Source organism: Balaenoptera musculus, chromosome 7 (assembly GCF_009873245.2).
Source record: "Balaenoptera musculus isolate JJ_BM4_2016_0621 chromosome 7, mBalMus1.pri.v3, whole genome shotgun sequence".
NCBI lineage: Eukaryota > Metazoa > Chordata > Mammalia > Artiodactyla > Balaenopteridae > Balaenoptera > Balaenoptera musculus.
Window position 1 is genome coordinate 11,893,202 of NC_045791.1, and position 18,936 is coordinate 11,912,137.

General features: G+C 42.5%; 1 protein-coding gene across 6 annotated transcripts in view; it reads left to right on the plus strand.

The window, feature by feature from the left end:
* Positions 1–18,936, plus strand: part of C7H2orf76 (chromosome 7 C2orf76 homolog) — a 77,892-nt gene that overhangs the window by 8,219 nt on the left and 50,737 nt on the right. The window contains exon 1 of one of the 6 annotated variants that reach the window (XM_036858429.1): positions 3,944–4,654. The exons of 2 other annotated variants lie outside the window; for them this stretch is intronic. The gene's annotated coding sequence lies outside the window, so the exon portion shown is untranslated. Of the gene's footprint in view, positions 1–3,943; positions 4,655–14,111; positions 14,211–18,936 lie in introns of those variants that run through there. 3 more of the 6 variants (XM_036858426.1, XM_036858424.1, XM_036858427.1) reach the window with 3 other exon arrangements.

The following is an 18,936-nucleotide window of genomic DNA, read 5'->3' on the forward strand; positions in this document are numbered from 1 at the left end:
ATTGGTCAATTCAGATGGGAAGTGCAGGGTTCTAGTAAGCTCCATGGGGGTTTTATCTAAGGGGGGTGTGTAAGGGGCAGGCCTTGGGAGGCAGGGGAAACTGGTGATCACAGGGGCTGTTGGGGAAGTCACATCAGGAGCTTGTATTTGCTTGTGACTCTGAGGGCTGCTATCTAGGGCACATGCTTGCATGAGGGGGCAAGTTTCAGTTTAAGGTCCCTATGGGCCACACAGCCAGCAAAATGGATGCCGAGGCAGCAATACCATGGAGTAGCTTAGCTAAACTCTCCACAGCGCCCCAGTGTGGAAGGGGAGGGCCCTTTTATTACTGTGGAGGTGGAAGTCTGAGCTCTGCAGGTGGTCTCCACTGACTCTGGGCTGCAGGGGAGTCAAGCTCATTATTGTCCAGCTCCCTACTCAGCCTTCTCTGATGTGACCCTGGCAGGGGCTGGGGCTCCTCATTAAAGCCTGGGAAGGGTCGGAGTCTAGGCTCTAGCTCTGCCTTTGCTCGTGGCGGTGGGGCTGCAGTGTTTTATGTGATTTCTGGCTGGATTCGAGGGCTCGTTTGTCTAAAAGTTTTCTGTCTTGGCTAGGCTGTCCCTTTCCTGGTCCTTTGGCTAGAGAGAGCAGGCTTTGTTCAAGCTTTTTTTTTTTTTTTTTCCCTGCACCTGTTCGTGTTTCTGGGTTGCTGACTTCTTCAACTCCGTGTCTGAGACATACGAAAACCCAGGGACCTCTCCACCATGTTGTTCCTCAGGTCTACAGGTCCCTGGCCAGTCTGCCGCCCTCCCTCCACTTTTTTTGATCCTCTTATGTTTGTTCTATAGATAATGTCCAGGATTTTTAGTTGTACTTTAGCTGGAAGCATAGGGAAAAGTACATCTACTCCATCTTCCCAGAAGCAGAAGTATAGAACAGTACTGCTTAAAATTCATTAGTATTATTTTCTCTGTGAATTACACTAGATTCTGAATTTGTAACCTAAGTTGTGGCTATTAAAGTTGAATAAAGACTCATCGTTCTCCATTCTTTTCAGGAGAGCATTAGTTCTGTTTTGGCTATGTGAAAGCTGTTACATGTGGTTAAGCTTAAAACTTACCAAATTCAATAGCAGGATATTTTTCTTATGAAGAAGCCAAGTGGTAGGGGAATATAGCCAATATTTTATAATAACTATAAATGGAGTATAACCTTTAAAAAATGTTGTACACCTGTAACTTATATAATATTGTATAGCAACTATACTTCAATGAAAAAAAAAAAAGCCAACTGGTCAGATACTTATTGGTTTGCCATTAAAAGTGAGTTTCAGTAAGGCCAAATTCAACTTTAGCTAGTGCTTGTATAATGTACATTTTAAAATATTACCTTAGAAACAGTTTATTTTAAAAAGCATCCTTCCTGGGATGAGTGATACAGAAAGTAAGTTTTGAATTTATCTTAACAGTATTTTCTGATTAAGTGTGAAAGTACTGGGAATGTTGCTCCAGTGAAACTGGTTGCTCTGTATTAGAGTCTGCCAAATACATTATTTGTGTGATATAATAGGTAGCTCTTGATGGAAGTCACAAGATGTTATGTTCTGGTCTTGGCTCTGCTACTGAATTAGCAGCATTATTCTTGATTCACACATCCTTTGTTTCCTCATCTGTAAAATGGGGACAATTGGACCTGCTTTGCTGATAGGTAATTGAGGATTATTAATGATGTTTCTAAAGCATTTAGCACAATGTTTGACACATGCTGAGTAGCTATTATTATCATCATTAATGCCGTTTATTAAAGTAGAAACCTTGAAGCAAATTCATAACAAAATTAGAGATTAAATAACTTGCTCCTATCCTCATTATAAGGTCATAGAGTTGAGACTGAGGGGTCTGTGGCTTTTCTTCATTGACTCCATTATAATTTTTCAGGAACTGTTTGCAGTACCATTTAATATGGATTGGTGTAATAATAGACAGTTACATGATTTTTTTTTTTTTTTTGGCCTGGTTGAGTTGGGTTCCTGGACCCAATTCCAATGTGTGTGTGTGGAGGCTTCCCCACATCAACAATCAATTCTTGGATGCTAGCAGGTATACAGAAGTTCAACTCAATTCTGACACTGTTTGCCCAGAGATAGAATCAGATTCCATAGACAAAGGGCTCAGTCCCACAAGACCTCCCTCCACTTCAGAGGCCAGTCACAAGTTGTTACCTGTGCTTTTGACCAGCTACAGATTGGAGGTTCTGATGATCCCTCCAGTTCAGGATGCCTGTTGCAAGTCCAGGTTGTAACCTATACTTCTGATCAACTGGCCAGAAGTCAGAGGTTCTCACGACTCCCTCTTGGGGTTCAATTAGTTTGTTAGAAGGGCTCCCAGAACTCAGGGAAACCTGTTTACTCACTAGATTACTGATTTATTATAAAAGGATATAAATCAACAGCCAGATGAGATACAAAGGTCAAGGTCCTGAACAAAGGGGCTTCTGTCCTCATGGTGGATGGGGCCAAGCATAGGGGCATGTGGAAGTGTTCTGGTTCCCCAATGTGGAAGCTCTCTGAAAAGGTCCAACAAGCTGTCCTTTTGGGTTTTTTATGGAGGCTTTGTTACATAGTCATGATTGACTAAGTCACTGACCAATGGTGATTGACTCAACTTCCAGCAGGGGGTGGGACTGAAAGTTGGTTCTCCTGACAACTAGCCCCCACCTTTGGGTGGGATCCCGAAAGTCACCTTCCCTAAAGTGTTTTCAGGAACTGAGGACAAGAGACCAAATATCATCCCATTGTTCAGGAAATTCCAGGAGTTTTGGGAGCTGTGAGCCAGGAACTGTGGATGAAAACCACATATATATTTTTCCTACAAATCACAATAATGCAGTGGTAGTGAGGCTTCACTGTAACTCTAGTTCATGTTTTAATTAGGTTACTTTTGAAAATGAAAGTTTTAGTTTAAGCGAACATAATGTTAAAAGTCACTTATGCCCCTTTATCCACCACCTTCCTCTGTAAGAACACCTTTCCCTTCTATATATGTCTTTGCAATTTGGCATTTGTATTAGTCTCTTGGGGTTGCTATAACAAAGTATCACAAATAGGGTGGCTTAAGACAACAGATATTTATTGTCCCACAGTTCTGGAGGCTAGAAGTCCAAAATCAATGAGCAGGGTTGGTTACTTCTGAGGGCTGTGAGGGTGACTCTGTTCCATGCCTCTCTCTTAGCTTCCCGTAGCCCCAGGCATTCCTTGGCTTGTAGATGCATCACTTCAGTCCACCATCTTCGCATGGTGTTCTCCTGTGTGTCTGTCTTCACAAGGCCCTCTTCTTTCATAAGGACACTGGTCATATTGGATATGAGGCCCAGCCTACTCCAGTATGACCTCACCTTAACGAGTTACGTCTTCAACAACTGTATTTACAAATAAGGTCACATTCTGAGGTCCTGGGTGGGAGTTAGAACTTCAACATGTTTTTTTAGGGGGGACACAGTACAACCCGCAACAGCATTCATCTAAAAATCAGAAATAAGCGAGTTGGTACTAAAAACACAGCCCTTTTCCTCATGCATTATTGTCTCACAGTGGGGGGAAAACTAAGAGCAAAGGAGGAATAAGTGGGGCTGAGTCAGTCAGGAAAGATCCTTCTGATGAGGTGACATTTACTTTGGGAACAGAAGGATAGGGAGGATCCAGGAAAGCAAGAATGTTTCAGGCTAGGGAGCAACCTGTGGAAAGACCAGAAATAGCTCGATGTATTGGAAGAAATGAAAGAGGGGCCAGTGTCACTGTTGTGTGGTGGCCCAGGGGGAGATGGGGTCTGGGGCCAAATCATGCAGGGACTTGCTGGCCACGATGATGAGTTCACTTCTTTACTTTATAAAGTAAAGGGGTTCTGGGGAGCCTATAAAGTAAAGGGGTTCTGAGGAGCCTTTGAAGAATTTTAAGCAGGGGAGACATACTGAGATTTACATATTTAGAAGATCACTCCCGCTGCTATATGCCACATGGATTGAGGGGACCACACTGGTGGTGGGAAGACCAATTGGGAAGCTTTTCTATTTTTCCAATAGAGACAAAGACAGTGGGGGCTTGGACTAGTGTAGCAGTAAGGGAGATGGAGAGAAATGGGGAAATTCAAGGTACGTTTTGGGGAAAGAGCTGCGAAGATTTGCTGATGGGTTAGCTAGAGAGTAGGGAAAGGAGGAATCCTTTGCTGATGGCTTGAGTAACTCAGTGGATGATTGTATAATCGACTGAGATGGGGAAATCAGGGTTGGGGGTAGGTGTCAGATTTAAACTGCCAAGTTCAGTTTGGGGTATGTGAAATGTTAAATGCCTGGTGATATCTAAGTAGAGAAGTTAAGTAGCCAACCAAGTTTCGACCTCAGGGCTGGAAATGTGTTTGAGAGAGTTGTCAGAGGAGCACTAACATTTCAAGTTCTTAAAGAGGAGAGGAGCCTGGAAGCGATCTAGGAAGGGAGCAGTGCAGGAAGAGACAGCTGGAGAAAGTGGTGTCGCAGAGGCAGAGAAGGGTGAGCAAGTTCTTCAGCCGTGCTGAGCGCTTCTCAGAAGTTGAGTGTGATCTTCCTTCACTGACATCAGAGTGCTACGAAGATAAGGACAGAGACGTGTTCAGTGGATCTGACCTCGTGCTGTTTTAGCTGAGGGGTGAGTGCAAAGTCTCGTTTAGAATGGATTGAAGGGAGAATGGGAGAGGTGGGGAATTGGATCAGGTGTGTGTAGGCAGCTCTGTTATTCTGGAGAGCAAACACACTGGCCCTGTGCTGGGGGCAGACCCTGTCCTCCAGGGCTGTAGGCTATACAGACATCCTGGGAAAAGATAGCCCAGAACAAAGGCCACTAGTGCCTCTGCTTATAAGATACGCAGAAACTCAGAGACTCCTGGAAAATTGTGTTCCACTAAGAGCCACTCCTCATTTCTACACCATATTCTGCTGAATTTTCCTATGGGTGTGCCACTTTCTCAGCCACTCTGGTTAATCTGACTGACGGGCTGGGACTAAGTCAATTCCATTCGTCTCAGACAGCATTTAATTAGGGCTACTCTCAGTAAGACTCCAAGCAGCAGGACTAGACCAACCTGCGGAATTGACCTTAGCCATGTCCCCAGGGTCCTGAACAAATCTCTGAAACCACCCATGGGCCTTAGAAAACGAGGGACCTTTCTCTAACTTTCTATATTGAGCTTCCCACTTGGTCTGAGGCATCAATCCAGGTGCAGCAGCTTGTGCTAGCCTTGGCACAGACCACCCTGGGCAAAAGGCAGAAGTTTAGAGTCTGCCATCCATAATGACACTGGCAGTGAGGGCGAGGTGGTGTTACTTATCACTTTAGCTAAAGCTGGGGACAGATTTCATACCACCTTTTCTAATTGGATGACTCATTGTGGGGAAAACTGCCCATAGGGTGCACTTAACCCTCCCGGAAGCTTTCCTGAGTAACCAAGGGCTGTTTTGGAGAGATTGCCACCATTGATCTAGTCGTTGGTCATGTGAGAGCTTACTCATGGTGTTTTCTGAAACACCTGCAGGTCTAAGGTGCAAATAACAGTATTGTGGGGAGAGAGGCAAGTTAATACTGGAGCCTTCCCTCGTCTCACACACACACACAGACACAAAATCACAGGCTGGAGGTGCTGGTGGGACCCTGGAAAGAAATTTCTTTACAATTTACAGTTGGGACCCACATGATTCAGAGCACACAGGTTGTCAGGGCCTCCAGTGTGACCTTTAGCCTGATAGAAGGCATTGGGGTTTTCACTTGGGTTCACATTATTGCATTTAAACCTTGCTTTTGGGGGAACTGCCTGAGGGCAGGCAGGCAGTCTGTCTTGTTTGACTAGGCTGCCAGCTGAGTGTCATTTGTCTGTAACATGGCATGCTGAGTAGTGGCTGTGGGAATGGGGTGGAGAAGACATCTGGAAGTGTTGATAGGTGTTTTGTATGAGAGGCACAGGAGCTGGGACAGATGTTCTGATACACTTGTTGGTGATGGTTATCATTGTGGTCAGAGCCATCTGTCAGGGGTGGCAAATTCAGGAGTCAGTTAAATTTAAGGTGCTTATACCAGTTTGGGGGAACCTTGTCAGGGTGTTCTGCTTCATGAGAACTGCTCCGGGGCAATTCTGAAAGATAAGAGATAGTTAACGAATGATCCTTCCCACCCCTATCTCCTGGGACACAAGCTGTTCTCTCCCTGGGTGGTGAGGTTATTTCCCTCCCTCCACCTCCACAAAAATGTGTGTGTCCCATTCCAGAAGCTATAACTTCACCTTTTTTCTAATCAACTCCTATTCCCTGAAGGGAGTTTTTATAAAACTTACGGAGACCCATTAGGTCCCCCACTCTGGCCTGAAGTGTACTCCACCGATGTGATCTAGATCATTGTCAGTCCAACAAGAGAATCCAGGAAGCTGAACCAGAGTTATGTTCAAATCCCCTAAGCCCCCTTTTGGCCACCTTGCCACATGGAAGATGTACCAGTCAGGCTGGCTGGGGGTACCTGAAGGGGAAAGAAAGAAGCATTACGCACAGGAACGGTCTGGGTGGAATCCCAGGATTTCACACTGGTCTCTATAGCTGCCCCTGCCCCCTCTTCCTCTTTGTCCTGATCATCTCCCAGGAAACAGCAGAGAGAAGACAATCCCTTTCTGGGGGTAGCTGTGTTCAGTGAACAAGCTGCCATTCTAAGGTGTGTGTTCCAGGAGGAGATGAGGGAGGTAGAGGGAGAATTCTTTTTCAGTTGATTTTTCAGACGGCGGTTTCAGTGCTTAACAGTACCAAGTAGCTGTGGATGTTAGGGAGGTGTGGGAGGTCTACTGTGCTGGGAAGAATGAAATTTTCCTCTACTCCTCTGAGGATTGTTTCCACGATTCACAGCCCTTAAGAGAAGTGCCGTTAATCTGCCCCTCTGTGGTTTTCTAAGAGGTAGATCAAATAGCTGGGCCTTTGGCAACAGCTGAAGAGTAAGTAAAACATAAGATTCATCTATGGGAATATTAGCCAGAGCTATGGGAACAGCCTTCAGTTCTGCCACTGAGCAGAGTGAACATGTCTGGTTTTGGTTTTTCACAGCTGGAGCTCGGCTGAACAGTCACAGTAGGCCAGTGGACACTGCTGGGTTTCAGCTTAGCCAAACCATCTGTGAACTAGGCCCAGGCATTTAGGGGAACCTTGCTGTGAACAGAGGGTCCTGTTGAGTCAGTAACTTTGCTTCAGGTGGTAGAGCGAAGAAGAAAGTTTTCCCCAAAGGGAAAGCTGCCACTTTTTCAAATCAAACTGATATGCACATAGGGCTCAACTTGCCAAATTGTTAAACATATCATTTCCATTTGATAAGGGAACCTGTTTGGTTCTTCCCATCTTATTAGTCATTGAGCTGGAGTTGACTCACTCCCGAATGGGAATATTAGGCTGAAGAATCGCAAGCTGTGTCAGGGAGGTGAGGAGCCCAAGACCAAAAGGGGCCTCTGGGTGGAGGCTGACTTCCCTTTGCTAGAGGCTCCAGCTTGCAAAATCATCAGCCACGGTGACTGGTACCTCAGAGGGGTCGTCGGGTTGTAGGGCCCACAGGTAGAGATGTACCGCAGCTTGCTAGACCACTTTCAATGCAGCTGATTGGTTTGGGCGCCACTCAGGATGCTGCCTTGTAGGTGAAAAGACCAAGTAGAGTGTCCAAGTGAGGACTTCATCAATCAGGGTTCAACTGGAGAAGCAGCAGAACCAGTAGAAGACAAAATACAGAACACACACACACATACCATACACATATCACACGAGGAACTGGCTTACTCCATGCTGGGGACTGGCTAAGTAGGTTAGACATTCAGAGGCCGGTAGTCAGGAAGGGCCCGTGAGGAGCAGACTGGACCCCACAGACACCAGCTGAGGCTCATGGTCTCAAGCAGTGCTCAGGAGAGAGGACCCAGGGGAAGGGAGAGCAAGTGCAGACCCCGCTTTGATTTGGAGTCTCTGAGCTCAGGGATGCCTAAGTCCTCCTAAAGGGCTTCTAACAGATTAAGTCAGGTGCGCCCAGGAGAATCTCCCTTTTGATTAATTTAAGGTCAGCTGATTATGGACTTTAATTACATCTACAAAATGTGTATGCTACAAAGTACATACAAAATATGCTTCTTCCTCTGACATTCGGGAGAAAATATCCCTTGTGGCTCAGAGTAACCAGAAGCATGCCAGAAAGGGCATCCTGGGGACTCTAGCTTTAGCTCAGCCTGGCCACACTGACGCATCACAGAGCCGCCCCAGGCACACACCGTCTCCAGTCTCCAAAGAGACCAGCAAGGCGCTGGCGTTCTTGTTTGGTGGTAGGAGGCTGAGGAGACAGCTGTTGTTCCTTGATGGCCAAAGGGATTGGGCATTATGAATCCACCCACATAATCCCAAGAAACTTTACTTGTTGAGTAGAGCCCTGGATTTAGCTGGTGGAGGTGTGATAACAGCACAGGACCATTGAGACTGAGGTTTCTGACTTGCCAACCAACAGGACATTTTTTATATATTGAAAACTTTGAACATCAGTGGGTAGGGCAATTGTGTGATGTCCCAACCCACCCACTGATGACAAACAGCAGGGGAGCTCCTCCCACTAGCATTTTTCTACCTATAGCTCTTCCTGATGGGGGAGAATCTCCTTTGGCACTGTAGACAGGGAAGTATAAGGATATATATGCATCATTTGTACAATCAGATGTAGAAACAACAACAGTACTTTGAATTGGCCCGAAGCATCCCATCTACTTCCTCATGTTAGTTTCCTTTCCCCGCTGTGAATCCTGTCCAGATCCCACTAGCTGAATCTGAGTACCTCCTCCTGCGCAGGGCCAGGTAGGACAGACGTGGGTGCCTGTATCCACAGAGCCATAAACATTTGAGTCCCTCCTTTCCCTTAAGTTCCTCAGTATGCTTGGGTGCATAAGGCCTTCAGTCTCTCTTGGGGACAGAGAGACCTCAGGCCACCCCTAATGCTCCTGCTTAAAGCAGATGTCAGGGTAGGGGGCAAGGGGAGGGATCAGGGTTACAGAGGGTTACTGGAGCTCTGTGCCAGTTAGCAGGGCACACATATGTTTAGTTTCATATGACCCGGTGGCTATTCATGGATCAACTTAATGAATTTTTCAGTTACCCAAAAGCTCTAGATCCCCATTGATGACATAATTTGTTTCAGCTCTGGGGACTCTACTTAACAGCTACAGCCTCATTGCCTCTCATCTGGGGCCGCAGGGCTTGCGCCTCATTGCCGTGGTTGCACCCCTTCCCCTCCCACCCCGAGGAGAGTGATCAGCAACCAAAGGACCGTTGGGCAGTTTGTTTCAATCCTACCTTTTGCTGCTCATCCTCTAAAGGTTAATTAACCCTTACAACCCCACACCCACCACTTGGACAAGAGCATTTGCTTCTGGATCCCAGGGAATCTTCTTATATGCCCTAAACCCATGGGACCTTTGTCTTTTCTGTTCCAGAAAGCCATGTTTCTGCCAGCATCCCATCCTTGTCACACACTGTCAAGAACTGTGAAGAGTCTTGAGATTTTATCCTACTCGGAAGCTGACAAATCAGCCTGTCACAGTTTACTGGTCGCTGGCAGAAGACATGGAACTCCTGGGTCTGAGACAAAGGACTGTATTACAGCACAGCCAATAGCATGAGCTCCCTGTTTGTGTCATTTCCTCTTGCCCCGTGAATCCACAGCTGTAGAACCCTGAGTTTAGCTAATCCAAATATTTTATAAAGAACTGCAAGCAGAGACTCCCCTGGTGGCCCAGTGGTTAAGACTCTGCGCTTCCATTGCAGGGGGCACGGGTTCGATCCCTGCTCGGGGAACTAAGATCCCGCATGCCACATGGTGCAGTCAGTAAATAAATAAATAAACGTACTATTGAAAAGATAACGTAGCAACACTTTAAAAAAAAAAAAAAGAACTGCAAGCGAACCTGCCCAAACTTAGCCCAGAGAGAGACGTTATTTTTATTACAGTGGACAACAGACCAACCTGCCCTCTATTCTGGAGGGAGAGAATATCTCTGTCTTCCTGGGTTGTTCGCTATACACACATCCTTGAAAAGATATCTGAGAGCTAGAGCAGCCAGCGCCTCTGCTCGCAAGACGTGCAGAAGCGTGAGCGCGCCGTGGAGAATCGTCTCCCACGCACGCTGTACAAGGATTAACATTCTCACTGATGATTGCGTATCAAGAAAAATCGGATTTACATTCAGTGTACCTTGTTTAAAACAAGAAGGAAAGTGTGTGAAATATTCTTTCCGAATGGTTAAGTCTCAAACCCTTTGGAAAACTCAACTGCCCAGAATAGTTAGTTCTCTGAGAGTCTTACCTGCCTTGAGCAGAGAAAACAGGTTATGATTTTGTGTATTTGCCCCAAATTGAAGGTCACAAAGGCAGGTCTGTGGAATTGTAGGTGTTGATTTGTCAGTGGGTGGTGTACTCAGGGTGAACAGCAAGGGTTTATTTACTAGAATTGATTGACTGACTCTTCCTTAGGAAAGGCCAGCTGCTATTGTCATCTTGCAGTAAAGCAGTTCTAGCATGGAGAAGTATTTGTGTGGTTGTCTGATTTAACTAATATTTGTTTTGCACCTCCTATGTTATCTTAAGCACCTAAGGTGTGAGACTTTATTTTTTCAACCTATCTTAAAAATGGCTGAGGTCAAAGACTTTAAAATCTTTCATAAGTTAATACACTGAAAATCTCTTTCTTAAAAGTTTCACGTCAGTGAAAGATGAATAAACTGATTTTTCTAATATAATAGGGTTCTTTTATAATTTAAAAAAATTTATTTATTTATTTGGCTGCGTTGGGTCTTCGTTGCTGCACATAGGCTTTCTCTAGTTGCGGCGAGCAGGGGCTACTCTTCGTTGCGGTGCCCGGGCTTCTCACTGCGGTGGCTTCTTTCGTTGCAGAGCATGGGCTCTAGGCACGCGGGCTTCTGTAGTTGTGGTGTGTGGGCTCAGTAGTTGTGGCTCGCGGGCTCTAGAGCACAGGCTCTGTAGTTGTGGTGCACAGGCTTTGTTGCTCCGCGGCATGTGGGATCCTCCTGGACCGGGGCTCGAACCCATGTCCCCTGCATTGGCAGGCAGATTCTTAACCACTGCACCATGAGGGAAGTCCCTATAGTAGGGTTTTGATTTGAATTATACAACTAAACATTTGGAAGAAAAAGACCAAGAGGTTTTCAAATATTTATTTGATTCTCACGTGGTCCTACTCTATAAATGTATAGTTTCATTTCTTAAAAATTATGCTTTTGAAAATTTTTATAGCAAATTTATGTTAACTTTTTTCTTTTTATTATAATGACAAGCTTTTGGTATTTCATTGTTACCAAGATCTATTTTTAGAATAAAATTTTGTTTTCCATTTAAAAGTTTAAAAAAATTATGCTTTTGAAGTAGGCCAGAATAGATTAAAATGGAATTAACATTTTAGGCATAGTCTTAAATGTGACTTGATTATAATTTGTCATTCTTATGAACTTTAGTTAAATTGGAATTTTATATAAAGTTACTAATTTACCAAGGTTGTATTCTCTTTAAAAGGTGAACATTTCTCATTCACCTACTTAGCAGTGTGCTAGGTGCTCAGTATTTTTAAGAAGAGTAATAAAGAGAATGTAGGTTTTTTCCCCTCTCTCTCTCTGGAGGTTTTTTCCCCTCTCCCTTAAACAACTTTTTAAGGGGTAAAATGACATACTTGGATGATATTTAGTAGTACATATGTTTATTTACTCCAAAATCATTGTCAGAATCATTTACATATTGAGTAATGATGAATCTTAGCAGAAGTCTTCTTTTTCCTACTTTTATACCTGATCATCTATGCCAGTTTAGTTTCCTCGTGTAAAAGAACAATAAACTGTATTTCTTATCTTCTTTTTATTGATTTGTTTCAAAAGCAAGGCAAATAGACTCTTCGCCCTGTAATATTAGTTCCTAAATCTAGAGGAAAATTAAGCATTTAGTGTGAGTAATATACATATATATTTTTGTATGTGGTTAGAATGTTAGTTCTTTGAAAGTTGTACCTTTTTCATATGGGTAAGACAAGGTTTAAAGCAAACTTCATATATGACAAATTTGATTTTACAATACTTAAATTTAGGGAGTAGATATAACTTTACAAAATATTGTAGTTTTTCAAAATGATTCACCTTAGGAGTCTGTTAATTTTCAAATCGCATACACCCCTTCTCCTGCCTGTTGTGGAAAGGAAAGTCAGCCAGTGCACTCTTTTGCCTGGTGGTTATAAAATCTTCTCCATGCTAACTGCCCGAGTGCTGAGTGCTTTTTCTACACTTAAACCTTCTAACTCTTAAGGACATTTTGGATTCTCTTCCATTCTCTTACAAAAAGATCAAGAGCATGCTTTCTTCAAATACTGGAAAGCACTTTTTTTTCTTTTTTCTTTTTGGTAATACAGTCAGTTCTCATTATTCACAGATTGTGTATTTGTGAATTTGCCTACTCACTAAAATTTACTTGTGAGTAAAAGCAATACTCAGGCACTTTCTTGGTCATTCCCGGATGTGCATTCCCCAGTGACACATTTGAATCAACAAAATTCACGTTACCAGCTGAGGTCAAACCAGGCAACTTGCTGCTGTCTTGTTTCAGCTCATACTGTAAACAGTTGCCTGCATTGTGCTTTATTTAATGCCATGCTTTTCACATTTTTATGCTTGTTGTTGGTGGTGTCGCTGTTTAAAATGGCCCCCAAACGTAGTGCCATCTAGTGTTCCTAAGTGCAAGAGGGCTGTGTGTGCCTTACAGAGAAAATCCGTGCATTAGGTAAGCTTTGTTCAGGCATGACTTGTAACACTGTTGGCTGTGAGTTCAGTGTTCATGAATCAACAATATATGTCAAATAAGGTGTCTTTCAACAGAAACGCACATAAAACAAGGTTATGTATTTATTGGCTGATGAAAATGTTGTGGCTAGAGGAACCAGAGGCTCCCCAGAACCTGGCCCTGTATTTCCCTAGGAGCAGTGGTTCGGTATTCACGAATTCAGTGTTCACGACCACTTTACAGACATTATCCACTGCGAGTAACCAGAATTGGCTGTAGTTACTTTTTTTTTTTTTTTTAAGCTGAGAGAGGTCATCAGTCGAGTATTTTATGCATTTGCATGTTTTGTGCTTATCATAATGCTGGGCTCTGAGCTTTTTGTTCACCTCAGGAGCCAACCCCCACCAAGCTGGTTTACAGCTCTTTAGCTCAGAACTTTGCCTCGGGGAGAGGAGCCAGCTTCGGAATGAGAGCTGTTAGGCTGTTAGCGAACCTGGCTTGCAGCTTGTCTTGACTTTCCCTGACCATTCCATGCTGAATTTCCACCTTCCCTGTTCAGGCCGCTGGATCCTGGGCCATAAAAAGCAGCTTCAACCTGACCCGTAAGGCTGGTCCAGGAGGGGAGGGTGCTGGGCTACATCCATTCTTGGCTCTGATGATGCAGTGGTTACCTGTCAGGGACGTGGGAGCTCCATGTGAGCTCATTCCTGCATGGGTTTTGTGTTTGCTTTGTTTGTTTGTTTTTAAGAGTTTTGCTTTGCTTTGGATATGGGTTTTTTCTTCATTATCCCAAACCAGCTGGGTAAGGTACCAGCGAGAACAGGTTTTTTTAGGCAGGGAAGTTTAAAGACCTTCCTAAGCCCTAGGCACTGTTACTTTTCAGATCCCCACCGTATGTTGTAAAAAATGGACCTATATCCTGTATTAAATCTAACATATGTAATTATAAGTCGAGTTGAGTTGCTGTTGAAATGTTACGTGTTGTAGGTAGTTACTTAAATGTTAATTTTGATTTTTAAAGGTTTTCATATTCTGGAGCAATGAGGTTTTTCTTCAGGTCTCAAACATTTTCATGGCCCTGGAAGAGCTCATAGACCCTGGGTACTATGTCTGTAGTGCAGGACTGGTGTGTCAGGAGGAATTCCGGCGTCCCTCAGCCCTGCAGTTATCCAGACATCCATGGGGGCTCTGCTGTGCCTCATGACACACAGGTTGCTGGGTTTACAAAAATAAACCATGAACAGATGACTGCAGTATGACACGGTCAGGCGCTGTGGGGGGACAGAGGGGGCTTTCGCTGAGCTGGGGCAGAGGAGGAGCTGACTGATGCTGTCCCGGGGCAGGTGGTCCCGGGCCGGGTTTCGGGGGCTGCCTGCCTGTGTGGTGAGGTGAAGAGGCGAGGGGCACAGGGAGCCTGGGGAGAAGCTGGGGGTGGAGAGGTGCGGAGGAGGCTTGGAACAGCCTGCTACGTGTGGAAATCATGGGCAGTTGTTGCTGCCGGCGTGACATGTGCAAAGTGGGCTGTGGTGGGGACGAATACCATCCGAGGGGTAGGGAGGGGCTGAGTATGGAAGGCCTTTCGTGCACCTCGGGCAGGTGTAGACTTATCCTGGGCGTGTGACCTGCTCCTAGTGCCCTCACTGCTCAATACTTTCCGGATTTAGTTGGCGTCCCTCAATACGTGTCAGTAGTATAACTAAGGTTCCGACCCTCTCTGTTCTGTACAGTGTTTGATAAGTTCTGTTTTGTTTGCTTTGTTCAGTTAGCTCTTTTTTCTTAAAGGAAGTAGAAATACTTTAGCTTTAAAAATAACTTTTTGTTGCTGTATACCACATACATCAGAAAAGTGCAAATGTAAGTATACAGGGAAATTAGCCTAATTCCAAAACACATAATCATTATTAAAACATCAAGCAATATTAAAGATATATAAACCAAGTAACAGGCAAGAGCTAATATTCACTAATATGTCATAGCCATCTTTTAAAGTTAATATCCCTGGATCCATTTCACCCTTTAATGTCTGCAGGGGATTTTATTTTATGGCGTGACATATTTACTTAACTAGGTCTTCATTGATGAACATTTAGATGGATTCTAATTTTTATAAACTATTAGAAACACATCAATGAAAAAATCTTCCTTGAATGTACATCTTTGTGCACTTATCTTCTCTTAAATCAGTAAAATGATTTTACTATGAAAAATTTTAAGCATATAAAAATAAATTGAGAAAAAAAACAGAAAAAAAAATTGAGTAGTATGATAAGGTCCCACGTACACCCAGCTTCAGCAGTTACCAATGTTCTACAATTTTTAAAATAATCTACACATCCATAATTGTTTTCCCTCTGTCAGAGTATTTGAAAGCAAGTACCAGTCATAATACCATTTCACCTATATACCTCAGTCTTTTAAGTTAAAGACTCAGAAGCATAATAATATTAAATAAACAGAGTTGATATTAATTCCTAATATCATCTAATATTATGCAAATAAGGATCCGTGCAAGGTCTAAACATTGGTTGATATATCTCTTTTAAGTCTCTTGGTTTATAACCTTCCTCTCCTTCTATATATCTCATGCTAATTATTTGTTGAAGAAAACAAGTCATTTATTCAGTAGAATTTTCCACAGTCTGAACTTGGCTGATGACCTCCTTATGGTGTCATTTAACTTGTTCTTCCAGACACCATCATAGCCCATAAACCAGGAGTTAGATCCGGAGGCTTGATTCATTTGTTAAGTTTGGTTACTAAGTTCAAGTGTTGTCAGCCCCTGCAGTATTCATTCTAAAGTTTCCCATCAGTCTTTTACCTAATGGTTTTGACACCCCTTTATGATCATTGCCTACATTCATTATTTCATTAGGGTTTTCAAAATGATGGCTCTTAGCAACTTTTGAGATAATTGTAGATTCACATGCAGTTGTAAGAAAGAATACAGAGTGATCCTGTATGCCCTTCATCCAGTTTTCCCCAAGGGTAACGTCCTGCTTCAGTGTAGTCTAGTATCACATCCAGGGAATTGATGTTGATACAATCCATGGACCATATTTAGATTTCACTGGTTTTACATTTTCTTATGTATGCATGTATGCACGTGCATGTGCATTTAGATTTATGCAGTTTTATCACATGTGTAGATAAATGTGGATAACACCATGGTCAGGAATCCGTTCCATCACAAGGATCTCTCATTGCTACCCATTTATAGCCACAGCCACCTCCTTCCCTCCCCGCTGACCTCCGGAACACTGTTCTCCATTTCTATAATTTTGTCATTACAAGAATGACGTACAAATGGGACTACGCAGTATGTAATGTTCTGAGGTTGGTTTTTTTTTTTTTCAGTTTAAATTCCCTTAAGATCCATCAAAATTGTTACGTGTATCAACAGTTTATTCCATTACTCAGTGTTTCATGATATGAGTATACCACAGTTGGTTTAACCATTCACATGTTGAAGGACATTTGGGTTTCCAGTTTTGGGGTATTACACGTGAATATGCTATGAGCATTCATGTATAGGTTTTTGTGTGAACATAAGTTTTCATTTCTCTGGCATAAATACTCAAGAGTGTATTTGCTAGGTCTGTGATAAGCACATGTTTAGTTGTGTAAGAAACTGCCATTCTTTTCCAGAGTGGCTATATGGTTTTGCATTCCCATCAGCAATGAATGAAAGATCTAGTTTCTCTGCACCCTCACCAACATTTGATGTTATCACTGTTTTGTTTTAGCCATTTTGATAAATATGTAAATCATGATTTTTAAATTCTATCGTTCCTTTAGTGCTTTTTAGCTGTAATTCTTCTATAAAGAAGGACTTTTTCATTAGCCATTTGGTAACCTTGAAATACAGTCTGTATAAGAATTTGATTATTTTTCTTATTTTCAATGCCCACCTCCCCACCTTGGTAAGCCAGTTTTCAGAAAAACAAATAAGTGCCCTTTTAGCTCCAGAGTGACTAATTGGCTTTTTAAACCGTATCGTTATAAACACATGAATTTTTAAAATATTTGATGTGATTATCTTCCAGGTAAATTAGTAGAAGAGAAATTGCCATGTCAAAGGGTAGGCAAATTTAAAATTTTGATATAGATTACCCCACTCCTCTCCAGAAAGGCTGTATCATTTTATGTTCTTAGCAAGAGTATATAAAATATTTATTTTTCTATACCCTTGCCAACACCGGTGTGGCCAGTTTTTAATTTAAAAATATTTTACCAATCTGATGGCAACTTGGTATCTTACTATTTCTATTTTCAGTTCTTTAGTTACTAGTAAAGTTGATCATCTTTTCATGTTATTGACTTCTTAACAATTTAGCCAATTGCCTCTCTGTCCCTTCATTTGAGGAATGCCTTTTAAACTTGATCAGATTCATTTTTTTTTTTTTTAATTTATTTATTTGTGGCTGTGTTGGGTCTTCGTTTCTGTGCGAGGGCTTTCTCTAGCTGCGGTGAGCGGGGGCCACTCTTCATCGCGGTGCGCGGGCCTCTTATTATCGTGGCCTCTCTTGTTGCGGAGCACAGGCTCCAGACGCGCAGGCTTAGTAATTGTGGCTCACGGGCCCAGTTGCTCCGCGGCATGTGGGATCCTCCCAGACCAGGGCTCGAACCCGTGTCCCCTGCATCGGCAGGCAGACCCTCAACCACTGCGCCACCAGGGAAGCCCCCAGATTCATTTTTTTAAAGTAGGTCAAGCCTTCTGGGAAAATGTCACATTTATAATTTGTAATACTGGCTTTCCAAGCTGTCTCTACAGTATGTCTGGCTCTCTAAACTAACAAGCAGTATTTCCAACAGTCCTTGAGGCAAATTAAATAATGGCTTCATTCTGATAGTAGCTAATATGGTTTAGTTACTGAGTATAAATTACAGCAAATTTCTGATGAAGATGACCATATGTTGTTGACCAAAATTAGATATTAATGCAAATTTGGAGTTTTAAATTGAAAACTTCAACTATTTAAGTACAATATATGGGCAGCTTTTTATTAAGTGGAAAAAACAAACCTACAATTAGAAAAGTTTCATAAGGCATGCATATGCTAGCTTGCCCAGCCTCCTTGGTTAGACCATTTATATCATTTATTTCATTGTACCTGGGAATCTCTATCTTTATCTGCTGCCTACATGAGCTGTCTTTATGCCCAAACCTATTTAATCCCAAGTAGACTGTTGATAAAAGCAGCTACTATTTATTGAGGTCCAGCTGTGTGAGATCCAACTATGTGTTGGGGCTAAGAGGTAGAGTCAATAATTAAGTTAGATCTGTCCAGCTCTAAACTCTTTGGGAACTTGGACTGCATTACAGGGCTTCCCAGCATGTTTGGATGTATGTGTGTGGTGTGCTTTGGAGGGCTTCTTTGTTGTTTTGGGGGTTTGGTGAGAGGAGGAAGAAGTTGGTCATAATTTTCACAAATCTGTTAACACTGCTTCTAAAATACGGAATCTTTTATAATATCCCTTTCTTGAGAGAGATTCTTTATTAAGTACCTCAGTATATTTTAAATTGTAAATGTCTTGCTGAACTGCCATTATTTGGTAGATTCTAGGGTCAGAATTTTTGGGAAGCACTGTAAAACCAGATTTAATAACAAATAGTGTATTTTTTTGGAAATTTTTATGTTCATATTCTTTGTCCACTTTTCTGATATGTTTTACATTTTCATTGTTGGTTTGTAAGGGTTTTTTGGTTTGTTTGTTTTGTTTGTTTTTTGGTCATGTTTAACCACACTAAAGAATGCAAATAAATAAAAAGATATTCCTATTGATTTGGATAAAAGTAATAATAATTTTTCTATTATAATACCTAGTGTTTGCAAGGAATACACTGTTCATGGGAAAACTGATGTACACCTCTGCAGAGCAATTTGGCAGTATCAAAAAATGTAACAAATATGCTTATTCATCTTGAGCCCAGGTTTTCTACTTCTCATGAGTCATTTCTCATGTATGTATATCAGAGCCTTTCTCATGGGTGATATATTTGAAAATAAGCTAAATGTCCAATAGTAAGATGTTGGAGGTAAGGAGTATGGAATGTTGTACAGACCTTAAAATCATTGAAGAAAAATATTTAATACATGGGAAAATGTGCATAAG